A 17746-nucleotide genomic window follows, 5' to 3' on the forward strand; every position below is an offset into this window, starting at 1 on the left:
ATTTCTGATCCCTGTGTGTATGTGAGAGAGTGAGGGAATGAGAGAATGGAATTCTTTCCTCTTTTCCTATTCCTCCTTTTCCTGTCACATTGGACAGGTCTGTTGTATGAGGGAGAGAAATTAGGAGCATCTGGTTAGGGGAAAATTAGCATGAGTGTGGGGTGAGAGAGAGGAGGTTGGGGGGAAGGGAGAGGACTGGAGAAGAGATGCTGCGAGAGAGAGAGAGAGAGAGAGAGAGAGAGAGAGAGAGAGAGAGAGAGAGAGGGTGAGGGGGATGGCGGCAGCTGAGAATGGGAGAGGAATCCCTCAACCCTCCCGTGGGTTCTCTGGTCATTCCTATTCAGAAGGCAGTGGCCATTCAGTACTATTGGGAGATATCAGCACACTGATGAGCTACAGATGCAGATACAAACAGACATTCACGCACATTCAGATGTAGAGATGCACACGCACGCACGCGCCCACACACACACAAAAAAAACACACACAGTGCACGTTCACACTCTCACATCCCCAGTCAGCCATGTTAAGTGTGCTTGCATTATAAGGCTCTCACTTAATACATCTGTATCTCTGTATCTGCTAGCCCCTGTGTGGTGAGCATTAGCATTTTCCTCCTGTTGTTATTTTGTCAGCCACCAGCCCTGCTTACGTTACAGTGAAATAGTCTCACCGCCACCGCTAAGATAGATTAGTGTTTTCAGTCCTCGTATTATAGAGGCACACTATAAGTGGAGGGCCAGAATTATGCTACCACTCCATTCCGGGGTGCCCAGCTCTTGTTGTGAACCAGGACAGAACCGACATGTTGGAGAAGGGACGTGTGTGTGTGTGTGTGTGTGTGTGTGTGTGTGTGTGTGTGTGTGTGTGTGTGTGTGTGTGTGTGTGTGTGTGTGTGTGTGGGGAGAGGGGGAGAGGGAGCGCCGAGCTGGCATGTTTTGCAGTGCTGGACCGGCTGCAAGGCCACATATTGTTTGATACACATTCATGTTGAGACTGAAACAATGGCACACTAAATGTCAACAGACTCCATAGCTACCCACTATGAGAAACGACAACAATGGACTGTGTGTGTAAGTGCGTATACGCAGAGTGCAAATTATACAGTGAAGTTTGGGGGGTCTCAATATTTTTCAGGCGGCCGCCTATAGCCCTAATAGTAAAGACCTGTCATTTAATAATAGTGTGTTACCTTTTCAATTGGCATGAACACAACCAGTCGTGATGTTTTAATCTTATTGTCGAAATAATCACTTCAAAAAGTAGGCTACCTTAGCATGTTCGTTCACTCCAAAATAATTCCATCATCCAGACCGTGCACTGTGCACTCACACCCTTCGATAAATGGAAAGAGACATCTGTTACAAAACACCAAAAAGTGTAATGACTTTCGATGATTGTCATTGGGTCGAGACTCTTGTAGCCTGAATTAATTGATGTATCTTGCTGACAAAAGGACGTTGTTGTAGAAAGAAAAGTTGGGCCACTTGAAAAGGGTGTGGGGCTTTCCCAGAATGATGTGCAGCCCAATGACCGTGCAGCCACATGGGGAAAGAATGGTTTAAACCATGACACAGAGGTGGGAGTGTTCATTTGATTTGGAATAAACTTTTATAAACAACAAATTACCATAATTTAGAGACCCTCCAAAGTTGGACTTTGATGCATTTAGTGGTGCTCATGTCTCATTCAGGGGGTCTGAGACCCACCTGGACCCCCAATAATTCACACTCTGTGTGCATGATAGAGAGACAGAGTGAAAGAATACAAATGTAGGGAGACAAAAGGCCTTGACTTTGACAAAAGACTGATCATTTCCCAGTTTGTTACTTTTTCTCTCTTTTCATGAAATACTCATTGTTGCCTTCCATTCCCAGTGGCTCCGTCTAAAAGACTACTGAGTCAGTGGCCTAGTTCTGGCTACAGTAACAAGTGGAGATGATACAGTGTAGAGGCCAAGACTGAGTGTCACGCTTTATATTACTGTACACTTATTGTTTTGTCTGTGTCCCATAGGGTTATTGTGCAGCAGAGGAATTGTCTAGTCTACTAAGTATTGCTCACCTAGATTAAAACTCTGGTACAAAACACTCTTCAGGAGGAGTGTAAATGATTAACGACTCATGGTGTAATCATAACAACATAGATGAACTCAAGTCCTTCTGCTCACCTGACCTAGAATTCCTTACAATCAAATGCTGGCCGTATTACCTCCCAAGAGAATTCTCGTCAGTTATCGTCACAGCGGTGTACATTCCCCCTCAAGCAGACACCACGACGGCCCTCAAGGAACATCACTGTACTCTGTGTAAACTGGAAACCATATATCCTGAGGCTGCGTTTATTGTAGCTGGGGATTTTAACAAAGAAAATTTGAGAACAAGGCTACCTAAATTCTATCAGCATATTGATTGTAGTACTCGTGGGGGTAATACACTCGATCACTGCTACTCTAACTTCCGCGATGCATACAAAGCCCTCCCCCGCCCTCCCTTCGGCAAATCCGACCACGATGCCATCTTGCTCCTCACGTCTTATAGGCAGAAACTCAAACAGGATGTACCAGTGACTAGAACCATTCAACGTTGGTCTGACCAATCGGAATCCACGCTTCAAGATTGTTTTGACCACCCAGACTGGGATATGTTTTGGTCAGCCTCAGAGAACAACATCGATCTATACGCTGACTCAGTGAGTGAGTTTGTTAGGAAGTGCATTGGAAATGTTGTACCCACTGTGACTATTAAAACTTACCATAACCAGAAACCATGGATGGATGGTGGCATTCACTCAAAACTGAAAGTGCGAACCACCGCATTTAACCATGGAAAGAGGTCTGGGAATATGGCTGAATATAAACAGTGTAGTTATTCCCTCTGCAAGGCAATCAAACCAGCGAAATGCCGGTACAGGGACAAAGTGAAATCGCAATTCAACGGCTCAGACACGAGACGTATGTGGCAGAGTCTACAGGAAATCACGAACTATAAAAAGAAAACCAGCCACGTCACGGACACCGACTTCACGCTTCCAGAGAAACTAAACACCATCTTTGCCCGCTTTGAGGATAATACAGTGGCACCGTTGCGGCCCGCTAACAAGGACTGTGCCCCCCCCCCCTTCTCCGTGGCCGATGTGAGTAAAACATTTAAACGTGTTAACCCTGCTGGCCCAGACGGCATCCCTAGCCACGTCCTCAGAGCATGCGCAGACCAGCTGGCTGGTGTGTTTACGGACATATCAATCGCTCCCTATCCCAGTCTGCTGTCCCCACATGCTTCAAGATGGCCACCATTGTACCTGTATCCAAGAAGGCAAAGGTAACTGAACTAAATGACTACCGCCCCGTACCACTCACTTCTGTCATTATGAAGTGCTTTGAGAGACTAGGATCATATCACCTCAACCTTACCGGCCACTCTAGACCCACTTCAGTTTGCATACCACCCCAACAGGTCCACAGATGATGCAATTTCCATCACACTGCACACTGCCCTATCCCATCTGGACAAGAGGAATACCTACAGAATGCTGTTCATTGACTACAGCTCAGCATTCAACACCATAGTACCCTCCAAGCTCATCATCAAGCTGGAGGCCCTGGGTCTCAACCCCGCCCTGTGCAATTGGGTCCTGGACTTTGACGGGCTGCCCCCAGATGGTGAAGGTAGGAAACAACATCTCCACTCCGCTGACCCTCAACACTGGGGCCCCACAAGGGTGCATGTTCAGCCCCCTCCTGTACTCCCTGTTCAACCATGACTGCATAGCCATGCACGCCTCCAACTCAATCATCAAGTTTGCAGACGGCACAAAAGTAGGTGGCTTGATTACCAACAACGACGAGACAGTCTACAGAGAGGAGGTGAGGGCACTCGGAGTGTGGTGTCAGGAAAACAACCTCTCACTCAACATCAACAAAACAAAGGAGATGATTGTGGACTTCAGGAAACAGCAGAGGGAGCACCCCCCTATCCACATCGAAGGGACAGCAGTGAAGAAGGTGGAAAGTTTTAAGTTCATATACATCACAGACTAACTGAAATGGTCCACCCACACAGACAGTGTGGTGAAGAAGGCGCAACAGCACCTCTTCAACCTCAGGAGGCTGAAGAGATTTGGCTTGTCACCCAAAACCCTGACAAACTTACAGATGCACAATTGAGAATATCCTGTCGGGCTGTATCACAGCCTGGTACGGCAACTGCAATGTCCTCAACCGCAAGGCTCTCCAGAGGGTGATGGGGTCTGCACAACGCATCACCGGGGCAGACTACCTGCCCTCCATGACACCTACAGCACCCGATGTCACAGGAAGGCCAAAAAGATCATCAAGGACAACAACCACCCAAGCCACTGCCTGTTCACACCGCTACCATCCAGAAGGCGAGGTCAGTACAGGTGTATCAAAGCTGGGACCGAGAGACTGAAAAACAGATTTTATCTCAAGGCCATCAGACTGCTAAATAGCAATCATTAACTCAGAGAGGCTGCTGCCTACACTGAGACCCAATCACTGGCCACTTTAATAAATGGATCACTAGTCACTTTAAATAATGCCACATTACTCATATATGTATATACTGTATTTTATACCATCTATTGCACCTTGGCTGTGCCGCTCGGCCATCGCTCAGCCATATATTTATATGTACATATTCTCATTCACTCCTTTAGATTTGTGTGTATTAGGTAGTTGTTGGGGAATTGTGAGATTACTTGTCAGATATTGCTGCACTGTCGGAACTAGAAGCACAAGCATTACGCTACACTCACATTAACATCTGCTAACCATGTGTACGTGACCAATAAAATTAGATTTGATTTAATTTGACTGGAAATGTTCCCAATAGGCTGGATTGTGTGGATGATTATATTGTATGTTTACATTATAAACTGGGTGATTCGAACTCTGAATGCTGATTGGCTGACAGCCATGGTATATTAGACTTTATACCACGGGTATGACAAAACATGTATTTTTACTGCTCTAATGACGTTGGTAACCAGTTTATAAATAAGCAATAAGGCACCTCGGGGGTTTGTGGTATATGGACAATATACCACGGCTAAGGGCTGTATCCAGGGACTCCACGTTGCGTCGTGCGTAGTCCTTAGCCGTGGTATATTGGCCATATACCACACCCCCTCGTGCGTTATTACTTCATTTTGTAATGTATTGCCAACTGCAGCCTTCTTGGCCAGGTCTCCGTTGCAAAAGAGACCCTGTGTCTCAATGGGCTTTTCCTGGTTAAATAAAGGTTAAAAAAAGAATAATAACTGTAGCCACGCACACTGTAACTATGGGTTAGGGTTGGAGGTCTGCAGTCAATCAGACTCCCTGTCCGGGAAGTTAGATACTAATCATTAGTAAAGTATTTTTGCAGCCCCTAATCTAAAGTGAGCACTATTTATGCTTTATAAATACTTCATAAACGTTTTGAGTGACCAGTGTAATTTCTCACAAAATGATGGACATTCCAACAGTACCTGGTAAAAGAATAATCACACAACACAGTATATTTAAGGAAATAAATATACATTTGTGAATAACTAGCTTTCAAAAATTGACAAATGTAGGAGTAATGATAAATAAATAGTGAGCAAACTGTTACCGGGAATGTATACGGACAGCCCTTTTATAACCTTTAAAGGACACATTTGACCTCATACTTACCATTGCACAAGTGAAATTGTACAGTATATTGCACTTTTATAGTTTGAAAAGGAAGGCCATGCCAAAACACTTCAATTTAAAAAAAAATGTTCTTCTATTGAACATGCCATAACAAGGAAGGCATTTCAGTTATATGGAGAGTGCCTTGGTCCTGCTGTTTTTTTTTATGACACATACCAAAGAGCACCTACTATCTACAAAGATCTATATTGTATCCTAGCAGCGCTTCCCTTCCTTCTTTTTTCTCCAAGTTATCAAACAGTCAATGGTATGTATGTGCCTTGCAGTCTTTTTGTCAGGCCTCGTAGTTTTAACAAGTGCCTCCATATCTATCTAGACAGCATGGTTAGTTTATGTACTGAAACATTAAGAGCATACTCCAGTCCTGCACACTCTAAACAAGCCTGAATGTTTGTAAAATTGCCTGTGTCCCACATGGGACCCTATTCCCTATTTAGTGCACTACTTTTGACCCGGGCCCATAAGTAGTGTGCTGTATAGGGAATGTGGTGCCATTTGGGACTGAGACATTATTGTTAACAGTCTAGCGGAGTGAGTCAGACAGTGTTATTGTTGGCTGGCTGATTGATGCCAGAGGAAACTATGTTTATTCCTCCTCAACCAGAGCAACGTAACATAGCACTACATTCCACTCACTAGTGTACATATTTTGCCATGAGGCTGAGAGAAAATGTTGCAGTTTTACTGCTAATTTCCTGTACTTCTACACATTGTTGACTTATGACCTGTTCATATGCTATCTGTGGGGGGGGGGGGGTTAGGGTTAGGGTTACACACAAAAAAAGCCTTGCAGAGGCTGCGGGGGGGTGGGGGGGGGGGGGTGGTACGCCAGTGGTTATGCGCATTCGATGGCAATATTGGCCATGACAGATTTAAACTACTGAAACAGAGGCTTGCAGGTAATTTTGATGGTAAGAAACTACACATCTGTCTAATGGAAACTAGCTATCAGCAACACGCAGGGCTGGATTCCTTTGGATAAAGGTATATGATCCTTATAGAGGAAAGGGAAAAACAACACCATATTACCAGGCTGTATCATCAAACTTCCAAAAGAGAGCACTGATCCAACACATAGACTATGTCTAAAATGACCCTATTCCCTATATAGTGCACTACTTTTGACCAGAGCCATACGGGCCCTGGTCAAATGTAGTGCAGTATGTAGGGAACAGGGGAAATCCTCTCTCAAAACTCTCTGAGCCCTGATAATTTTGCAATTTACATCATCCCCAACACTACTCCCTAATAGAATGCACATGGCCTCTGTAGAACCCTGTACCAGGGTTGCGTCCCAAATGGCACTCTAATCCCTACTTAGTGCACTACTTTTGGTGCACTACCCATAGCTTGTCAAAAAGTAGTGCACTACATAGGGAATAGGGTAAGTATTAACATAAACTATTTTACCATTCATGTGAAGTCCATCAGTCAATGCCATCCAGAGACAAAGGAACGCATCTACACACTACACCACACTAAGGAATTTAAAAATACTTTAAAAATACACTCAATCTATTAGTATAGAATCTATGATAAAGATTATAATCAAAATGTGCACCTACTCACAGCTATCTGCATCTCTACCCTCCTTGGTCACTCACGCTTTCTCTAGCACCTGATCTAGAATTAGTCCTCTGTCTCTCTGTCCCTCCACCATTACAATCCTATTCGTGAGGCAGGCCCCAGACCAGTTGATAATAATAACCTAAAATAACCACAGTATCTCCATGCCCTGGAGGCAGGGCCCTGCCTGCTGTCTCCTCGGATCCCAGGGAAGGCATAATTTCCTGGGTCACTGCCCTCTCCCCTCCCCCCTAAACCTTGGAGCCCCGGTTCTACGTCCTCCTCCCCTTCAGGCAGGCAGAGCAGAGTCAGGCTGGGCAGAGCAGTGCCTGCTGAGGCCAGGGGAGGGGACAGATGTCTGGGATAATCTAATGGTGGTGGGGGGTGGTAGTCTGACTTTGATGGAGACACTATAGGACAGGATCTATTTATGCACTAATGTTCAGCTGGAGCATCACAGAGACTAAAATGGCGTCTCAAATGGAACCCTATTCCCTATGTAGCGCAGTACTTTTGAACAGCGCCCATAGGGTTTTGGCCATGCACTATATAGGGAATAGGGAGTCATTGGAACACAGCCATTTCAACATCATCACAACCCTGTCCCATGAGTGTACACGACCGGAGAAATCAGAAATGTGATGTCTGGGACTAATACTGTACAGCACAAGCACTACAGACTGTATAAAGCACTAGTGGAGGTAGTAGAATTGATCATATTGTTGTTATTATTGTGCTTGGTGAGCAAGACCACTCTCAATATTCCACATACTTCTCACTTATAGTAGTTATTCTGAAGCAAGCACACTATTTGTCTTGTTGCTGTTTGTGCATGTCGTCATCATGGTTGAGTCATGCTCCCCGGCGGAGCAGAGTAGTAGGATCTGGACTGAGAAGGATGTACAAGGGGCATCATGACTAGTGATCCAGTTCCCTCCTCTGCTCCCCTGTGTCCCAGCCTCCTCTTTTCCCCCTCCTATCCCTTCTAATGTCCCAGGCCTTTCGCTTCCTCCAACACAGACTGGTGTTTAGGGATGATTCAAAAAGCACCCAGCACGTGTCATCCTGCTTCATCCCTCCTACAGCACTATCTTATCAATCATTCACTCATCTGCCTCTCTCTTCATCTCTTTCCGTTTTCCTCTGTAGGATCTAGTCCTGGGGTGTTTAATCACCCTGTAAGTCAGAGACATAATCACAATCAGTGGAGGGCCTCGTCACGAACACACACACACATACACAGTTCCTCACCTCTTCCCCATGCTGCGAAGCCCAGGGTGTGAAATCAGGCAGGGGAGCTTTATTGAAACACAGATTTAAAGAGCGACTGCTTTTAAAAAAAGGAACTAATCCCTTTGAAAACGGCGTATGTGGCATCGATATAATTCAGAAACAGTAATTCTAGTGTCAACACTTTTCTTAAAACTGCGTTGTTGGTTAAGGGCTTGTAAGTAAGCATTTCACTGTAAGTTGTATTCGGCGCATGTGACAAATACTGTTTGATTTGATTTGAACATTGTCTACAAAGTGTAAATAGGATAATTTATGGTCATAATGTCAGTGTCGTCTAAAACGAAGTTTGGAACAGCTGTGCGTCTCGAAGGTTGGGCTTTGATTTGACGATGTCCATTTGCCCACTAACATGGGGTGAACAGCTGCGGTGATTGCTCTCAATCCAATAGCGTAGTGAGACAGACCTGCCTTGCAGCTCCGACTTTGTTAATATAAGACAACACGTCGCATATTTCTTTTACTTGAGAAATACTGCACCAAAGACTTTTATAGGTGAAAAATTGCACAACAAAAACATCCTCAGCAAAAACTTCAAAATTAATTACAGATTTTTTGGCTTATTCTGGCTCATTCTGGAGATTTTGACTTCTTGGAAGTTAAATAGGCTTCCACATCTACAGTGTCTCATGGGGGACAAACATCATTAACCAAACGCAGAATCGGTTAGGAAACATACCTCCAAGACTGAAATGTCATTTTTCTAACAAGCAACAGATAAACACACGTGCCAATCGGTGTGTTCAGTAGTTCTTCAATAAGTCATTTTATTAGAAGAGACTGGGAGATATGAGAGGAAAGAAGAAAGTAACTGAGAGAGTAAAGACAGAGACAAAATAGACAGTGATAGAAATGGATGGTGGATGACAGCATCTTCCAGCACATTTGTTATGAGTGGAGTTTAACCACACTGGAAGGAAGTGACATGGACACATGTTGCAACATTCGGGGAAATACAGACCACATAAGCCTGCTTCTAACATGTGTCCTTTGTCCTGATCTTCTGATTGTGCCCACATTTTTAGACAGGTGTAAACGATTAAAAGGCACATTGTGATCTGATCTTTTCTGACCACATCCGGAGGTAGTCAGGCACGCATTGTGTCTGGATATCTTACATGTGGTCACAATGCGGACACAGTGGACGAATATGAGACACACTTTAATACCATGTGTAAACATTTCTGAAAATGTGGTCAGAATCAGAATGTGGACAAGATCAGGACAAAGGATGCATGTTAGTGGAAGGTACAAACAAGATGTAGTTGCTTTAACATTGTGTGAGGAGATGATTTGCGGTGGTGGGATTCCCTTCCGCTGCAGATCTGTTCTTGTAGAGTAATTGGCCCATTTAACTGAGGCAGCAGAAAACCAACTCACAGATGCATGAAGAAGAATGGATCCACTGGGAGGAGGGAGGGAGGGAGGGAGGGAGGGAGGGAGGGAGGGGGAGAGAGAGAGAGAGAGAGAGAGAGAGAGAGAGAGAGAGAGAGAGAGAGAGAGAGAGAGAGAGAGAGAGAGAGAGAGACAGAGAGAGACAGAGAGAGAGAGAGGGGGGAGAAAGAGAGAGAGAGCCCTTCAATACTGTATATGGTGTAAGAGAGCTGTGACATTCTGACGCACGGTAACCAGACAAGAGAGGCTACACAGGCCTCCATATAATTTAACTGGAATACAGCAGGCCTCCGATGGAAGGAAGAAGCATGCAGTCAGTGTCTGTACTTTACTATCTCTGTACTTTCTCTATGCTGTGCTGTTCTGAATGGCTGTACTCTGCTCTCTCTCACTCTCTCTACAGAGTAGGGCTGAACCAGAGTTCTGACAGAACTGCAGGCCAGAAGGACACCAGGACAGTGTGCGGCGGAGTGAGCAGACAAGGTAAGACGGAGAACACAGAAAAGAGCGTGCCGTATAGCCTGCCTGCCTGAGAGCGTCTGTGCCACAATGCACATTGAGAAATGGGCGAGCCCGGGATATTAGAATGTGTGCGTGAAGAATGAATGTGTCTGTGAGTCTTGTAATGTTACAGTGCGAAACTGAGGGAGATCCCATCTTACACGTACTGTACTGTACTAATACTTTGTACTGTGCTTATATTTACTGTGTTCTCAACTTTGAACGTTTTAGAAAGTTGTGCCAATGATAAGTACTTGACAGCTGTTCACAAAGTGGTCAGCGGCGAGAGATAAGGTCTGCGTCGCAAATGGCACCCTATTTCCTATATTGTGTACAACTTTTGACCAGGGCCCTTAAGGCAGTAGTGCTGCTCTATAGGGAGCATTATAGGGAATAGGGTGCCATTTGCCATATGGTGCCATTTGGGACACACCCAAGGTGTAGGAGGGTTTAGTCAAAAATAGTGCACTATACACAATTTGGGACGCACTTAAGGTCTTTGTCCATTTAGAAAGTCCCACGTTATCACTGTATAATAGAATGTCATCGTTATCAGCATGTTGACACCATGTGTAACATTTCAGAGTGGTATTTTGGGCAGCAGATAGGACAGGGTTCAAGAGTGTTAACAGTCTAGACACTGATAGCCAAGACTCCATCCATTCATCCTCCATTTAGTCCTATGAAATGATTAGGTTCAGGGACATATGTATCAAGCTTCTCAGAGTAGGAATGCTGATTTAGGATGAGTTTGGCCCTTTAGATCACAATGGATACGATTACATGAACAGGGGGTACCTGATCCTAGTTCAATACTCCTACTCTAAGACTCTTGATACATATGACACAAGATCATGAGTCCTCTGGTACAAATTATTATTTCAGAATCTGGCAGTTTTCTATTCAAACAATTCAATACTAAGTAGGCTATACAGTGCATTTGGAAAGTATTCAGCCCCTTGACTTTTTCAAAACTTTGTTACGCTACAGCCTTATTCTAAAATTGATAAAATCATGTTTTCCCTCATGAATCTACACACAATACCCCATAATGACGAAGCAAAAATAGGTTTTTAGAAAAATTTGCACATTTATAAAAAAAATACAAATCTGAAATAACACATTTACATAAGTATTCAGACCCTCTACTCATGTAACGGCTGTCTTCATAAATGGACCAAGGCGCAGCAGGTATGTGAATACTCATGTTTTTTTATTACCAAAAAAGAGTAAAGCATCCACTTGAAAAAACAATAAAGGTGACAGCAGTAACAGTTTTACAGGTAATAAACGCAGTGCAAAAACAACCACCCACAACCCCCAGTGACAAACATACTCCTACATATATGACTCCCAATCAGGAACAACGATCCCCAGCTGTTCCTGATCAGGAGTCACAAGACACAGAGAACATTCAAACACACACACAAGACTGCCACGTCCTGACCCCCAAACTACTACAACAGCTCCATCTGCTGGTCAGGACATGACAGTACCCCCCCCTCAAGGTGCAGACCCCGGAATGCACCTAACCACAAAACAAAACACCAACAAACAAAATCCCCAACAAAACCCATAAACACTAACCCTTAAACAATAACGGAGGGAAGGGAGGGTGGCTGCCGTCACCGACGGCACTGTGCTACACCCTCCCTCCCCAACCCACCTATCCTGGAGGTGGCTCAGGTGCAGGCCGTGGACCTCGCTCCACCTTCGGCGTCGCCCACTTTGATGGCGCCGATAGCTGCGCCGGGCAGACGGGCCACTCGGGCTGACCCTGGCAGACGGACCACTCGGGCTGGTCCGGGGGACAGGAGGGCCCCTCGGGCTGGGCCGGAGGGCAGGAGGGCCCCTCGGGCTGGGCCGGAGGGCAGGAGGGCCCCTCGGGCTGGGCCGGAGGGCAGGTGGGCCACTCGGGCTGGGCCGGAGGGCAGGAGGGCCACTCGGGCTGGGCCGGAGGGCAGGAGGGCCCCTCGGGCTGGGCCGGAGGGCTGGAGGGCCCCTCGGGCTGGGCCGGAGGGCAGGAGGGCCACTCGGGCTGGGCCGGAGGGCAGGAGGGCCACTCGGGCTGGGCCGGAGGGCAGGAGGGCCACTCGGGCTGGGCCGGAGGGCAGGAGGGCCACTCGGGCTGGACCGGAGGGCAGGAGGGCCACTCGGGCTGGACCGGAGGGCAGGAGGGCCACTCGGGCTGGACCGGAGGGCAGGAGGGCCACTCGGGCTGGACCGGAGGGCAGGAGGGCCACTCGGGCTGGACCGGAGGGCAGGAGGGCCACTCTGGCAGTTCAGGGCAGTCTGGCCACTCTGGCAGTTCAGGGCAGTCTGGCCACTCTGGCAGTTCAGGGCAGTCTGGCCACTCTGGCAGTTCAGGGCAGTCTGGCCACTCTGGCAGTTCAGGGCAGTCTGGCCACTAGTCTGGCCACTCTGGCAGTTCAGGGCAGTCTGGTGACTGTTGACTGGCGGGCAGCTCTGGTGACTGTTGACTGGCGGGCAGCTCTGATGACTGTTGACTGGCGGGCAGCTCTGGTGACTGTTGACTGGCGGGCAGCTCTGGTGACTGTTGACTGGCGGGCAGCTCTGGTGACTGCTGACTGGCGGGCAGCTCTGGTACTGGGCGAACTGGGCTGTGCGTCCGTATAGGCGAGATGGTGCGTACCACAGCGTAACATGGCGCCCTCCACCTCATATGCACCTCCCTGTAGTCATGGGTAGCTGGCTTACGGCTCTTCCCTGGCCTGGCCAAGCTACCCGTGTGCCCCCCCAAAAAAAATTATTGGGGGTGCCTCTCGCGCTCGTTGCGCTCTCTCTCTTCGTAATAGCGCCTCTCCGCTCTCGCCGCTTCAATCTCCCACTGTGGGAGGCGATAATCCCCAGCCTGAGTCCATGGTCCCTCTCCGTCCAGGATCTGTTCCCAAGTCCATTCGTCCATTTTTCTCTCCAGTGGCTTCCTCCTCTTCTGCTGCTTGGTCCTTTGGTGGGTGGTTCTGTAACGGCTGTCTTCATAAATGGACCAAGGCGCAGCAAGTATGTGAATACTCATGGTTTTTTATTACCAAAAAAGAGTAAAGCATCCACTTGAAAAAACAATAAAGGTGACAGCAGTAACAGTTTTACAGGCTATAAACGCAGTGCAAAAACAACCACCCACAACCCCCAGTGACAAACATACGCCTACATATATGACTCCCAATCAGGAACAACGATCCCCAGCTGTTCCTGATCAGGAGTCACAAGACACAGAGAACATTCAAACACACACACAAGACTGCCACGTCCTGACCCCCAAACTACTACAACAGCTTCATCTGCTGGTCAGGACGTGACAACTCAGTTGTAACGCTTTTGGTTTGGAGACGTAGCGGAGTCAGGCGCAGGACACAGGTTTGAGTGAAAACAGTCTAGATTACTCAAAAAACACAAGCAAAAGCTCCAACAGCAAAACAACAGTGTGAGGAGGAACACCTCCAACAACCACTGACAACGAACAATCACGGACAAAACAGAAAGGTAAGCCAGAGGGTTAAATAAGGAACATAATAAGGGAATTGGAACCAGGTGTGTGTAATCAAGACAAAACAAAACGAAAAGGGAAACATGGATCGGTGGTGACTAGAAAGCCGGTGAAGTCGACCGCCGAACGCCGCCCGAACAAGGAGAGGGTCCGACTACGGCGGAAGTCGTGACATCAGTACTTTGTTGAAGCACCTTTGGAAGCGATTACAGCCTCGGGTCTTCCTGGGTATGACGCTATAATCTTGGCACACCTGTACTTGGGGAGTTTCTCCCATTCTTCTCTGCAGATCCTCTCAAGCTCTGTCAGCGTCGCTGCACTGCTATTTTCAAATCTCTCCAGAGATGTTCGATTGGGTTCAAGTCCGGGCTCTGGCTGGGCCACTCAAGGACATTCAGAGACTCATCCCGAAGCCACTCCAACGTTGTCTTGGCTGTGTGCTTAGGGTCATTGTCCTGTTGGAAAGTAAACCTTCGCCCCAGTCCGAGGTCCTGAGCGCTCAGCAACAGGTTTTCATCAAGGATCTCTCTGTACTTTGCGCCGTTCATCTTTCCCTTGATCCTGATTAGTCTCTCAATCCTTGCCACTGAAAAACATCCGCACAGCATGATGCTGCCAACACCATGCTTCACCGTAAGGATGGTACCAGGTTTCTTCCAGGCGTGACGCTTGGCATTCAGGCCAAAGAGTTCAATCTTGGTTTCATTAGACCAGAGAATCTTGTTTCTCATGGTCTAAGAGTCTTTAGGTGCCTTTTGGCAAACTCCAAGCAGGCTGTCATGTGCCTTTTACTGAGGAGTGGCTTCCGTCTGGCCACTTTACCATAAAGGCCTGATTGGTGGAGTGATGCAGAGATGGTTGTCCTTCTGGAAGATTCTCCTTTCTCCACAGAGGAACTCTGGAGCTCTGTCAGAGTGACCATTAGGTTCTTGGTCACCTCCCTGACCAAGGCCCTTCTCCCCTGATTGCTCAGTTTGGCTGGGCTCTAGGAAGGGTCTTGGTGGTTCCAAACTTGATGGAATGATGGATGCCACTGTGTTCTTGGGGACCTTCAATACTGCAGAACTGTTTTTGTACCATTCCCCAGATCTGTGCTTTAACACAATCCTGTCTCGGAGCTCTACGGACAATTCCTTCAACCTCATGGCTTGGTTTTTGCTCTGACATGCACTGTCAACTGTGGGACCTTATATAGACAGTGTGTGTTTTTCCAAATCATGTCCAATCAATTGAATTTACCATAGGTGGACTCCAATCAAGTTGTAGAAACATCTCAAGTATGATCAATGGAAACAGGATGCACCTGAGCTCAATTTCGATTATCATAGCAAAGGGTCTGAATACTTATGTAAATAAGGTATTTCTGTTTTTATATTTCATACATTTGCCCAAATTTCTAAAAACGTGTTTTCACTTTGTCATTATGGGTTATTGTGTGTAGATTGATGAAGATTTGTTTTTATTTAATACATTTTTGAACAAGGCTGTAACGTAACAAAATGGGTAAAAAGTCAAGGGGTCTGAATACTTTCCGAATGCACTGTACACTAAACTATAGTGTAGTGTTCAGCCATTCCTAATTGAATTGTTTCCATATGACCTACATTCCCTGATACACTGCAGAAACCTTCAACAAGTGACTCGGGTATCTATCTGATGATGATATTATGGCCTGTTTTGACATCTCCCATGAGCATTGAACATTATGATATTGTGGCCCCATTATAGCATTATTTGAGAGTTGTTCAGAGTTTTGTCAATGAAGCCCTTGTCATGTAGTTTCTGCCCTATTTCAATGAGTGGGGTAACTTAAATTACATTCCCATGTTCATTTGGAAGACTAAGGCCGGGATTCAATCCAAGGCGAGTTGTAGGGAAGCGCATTGGGCTGTCTTAAATGCACCTTTTAAAGGCATTATTCCCGATGTTCACGAAGATCACATTCATAGTAAACGTTCCAAATGTTGGCTGAAGCGTAAATTACATTTAAAAGTCAAGAGCGACGCGCTTCTCTAAAACAAACCTTGGAGGGCTTTTTTAAATCTGTATTGCTGAAGCGTTACGCGATAGTAGCATTTGTCGGCTCAATTGGTAATTTCCAATTGAGCCGACAAATGCAGAGTTTACCATGACTGCAGTCTCCGCTAACATTTGCCATTCAATTTCCATCATGCTGTAACTCAGAACTTTCGCAATACGTGTTGAATAGAGCCCTTAATCAGTAACCTTCTGTTGGTCCAACATATGACGTGGCCCCTAGGGACCTCACCCTCACAGTGCTGGTCTTCCTGACACCCATCAGGGGCCAACATGGAGAAGGGCAGGCATATGGCCTCCACAGAGGGGACCCAGATGAGAACAGATTATTATTTATAGTGTTTCAGCCAGGTTACAGATTATAACACCCTGCTCACAAATATGAATACATACAATGGACCTTACTCTGTGTTACCTCTCTGAAATAATTATCATTGTAGTATTCACTAATTCTAGCATTTTAGTATAGTATAGTCCCAGTCGGTATTAGAAAAAACGCTGCAGCCCCGCCCGGCTGTGGGGAAAACAACCTGTGGATACCTACAGTAGGTCACAGTAAAAGCTTAACCTTTTTCAAATGCAATTTTCTTCTTGTCTGCTTGTTTTCATCAATTACAAAACTACATTTAAGAAAAGTACAACATTGCACGCTCCCGAGCATTCTCACTACTTAATATTGTAGGGCTGCCCTTATGCCCCTTTTTATGAAAGTGCTAGCAGCCATGTGAGTGAGTGCTAGCTAGCTACTGTACCAACCGGAACATTAAGCTAGCCAAGACCAGCAACACAAACAAACGGACTATACTAAACAAGTTAAATGTCTTACCTGTGATTAAATGTTTTTCACACACATAGCTACGTGTAGCCTACTTGGACACCGGTTCCCCACATTTCCCACTCTCCCACGCCGAGTAGCCTGAAGCCACTGGCCTCTTCTTCCAGGCTCTATTTCCCTATGTGGGAGCATTGCGAACCGTAGGTCCGGATTTTGGACCTGGTTACATATACATTGAACAACACAGAAGCTTTCCGGCATGTTTGTTGAAGAAGTTGGCTGTTTTACAATGGGGGTCAATGGGAAAGAATGTGTGTTTCCCCCAATTTATGGGCGTGGTCAAGGGGAATCCCTTCTTATGATGTGAACACGAGTCGGAGTATTGAATAATATCCAATTCCAGTATTCAATTAATATATTCAGTGTTCTAGTTTCAGTATTCTACTATTCAGTATTCAATACTACATTAAAATCAAATCAAATTGTATTTGTCACATGGACCAAATAGAACAGGTGTAGACCTTTACCGTGAAATGCTTACTTACAAGCCCTTAATTAACCAACAATGCTGATTGCAAGAAAAAAAGTAACACAATAAAATAACAATAACGAGGCTATGTACAGGGGTTACTGGTATCGTATCAATGTGCAGGGGTACAGGTTAGTCGAAGTATTTGAGGTAATATGTACATGTAGGTAGGGGTAAAGTGACTATGCATAGATAATAAACAGTGAGTAGCAGCAGCGTAAAAAGGGGATCAATGCAAATAGTCCGGGTAGCCATTTGATTAACTGTTCAGCAGTCTAATGGCTTGGGAGTAGAAGCTGTTAAGGAGCCTTTTAAACCTACACTTAGAGCTCCAGTACCGCTTGCCATGCGGTAGCAGAGAGAACAGTCTATGACTAGGGTGGCTGGAGTCTTTGACAATTTTTTGGCACCACCTGATATAGAGGTCATGGATGGCAGGAAGCTTGG

General features: G+C 46.0%; 1 protein-coding gene across 1 annotated transcript in view; it reads left to right on the top strand.

Annotated features, from left to right (window-relative positions):
* LOC115172221 (guanine nucleotide-binding protein G(I)/G(S)/G(O) subunit gamma-2-like) overlaps positions 1-17746 on the top strand; it is a 33098-nt gene that overhangs the window by 516 nt on the left and 14836 nt on the right. Inside the window, exon 2 of the mRNA XM_029729423.1 lies at positions 10353-10432. The gene's annotated coding sequence lies outside the window, so the exon portion shown is untranslated. The remainder of the gene's footprint in view (positions 1-10352; positions 10433-17746) is intronic.

The sequence above is a fragment of the Salmo trutta genome, chromosome 33, assembly GCF_901001165.1.
Source record: "Salmo trutta chromosome 33, fSalTru1.1, whole genome shotgun sequence".
NCBI classification, from domain to species: Eukaryota; Metazoa; Chordata; class Actinopteri; order Salmoniformes; family Salmonidae; genus Salmo; species Salmo trutta.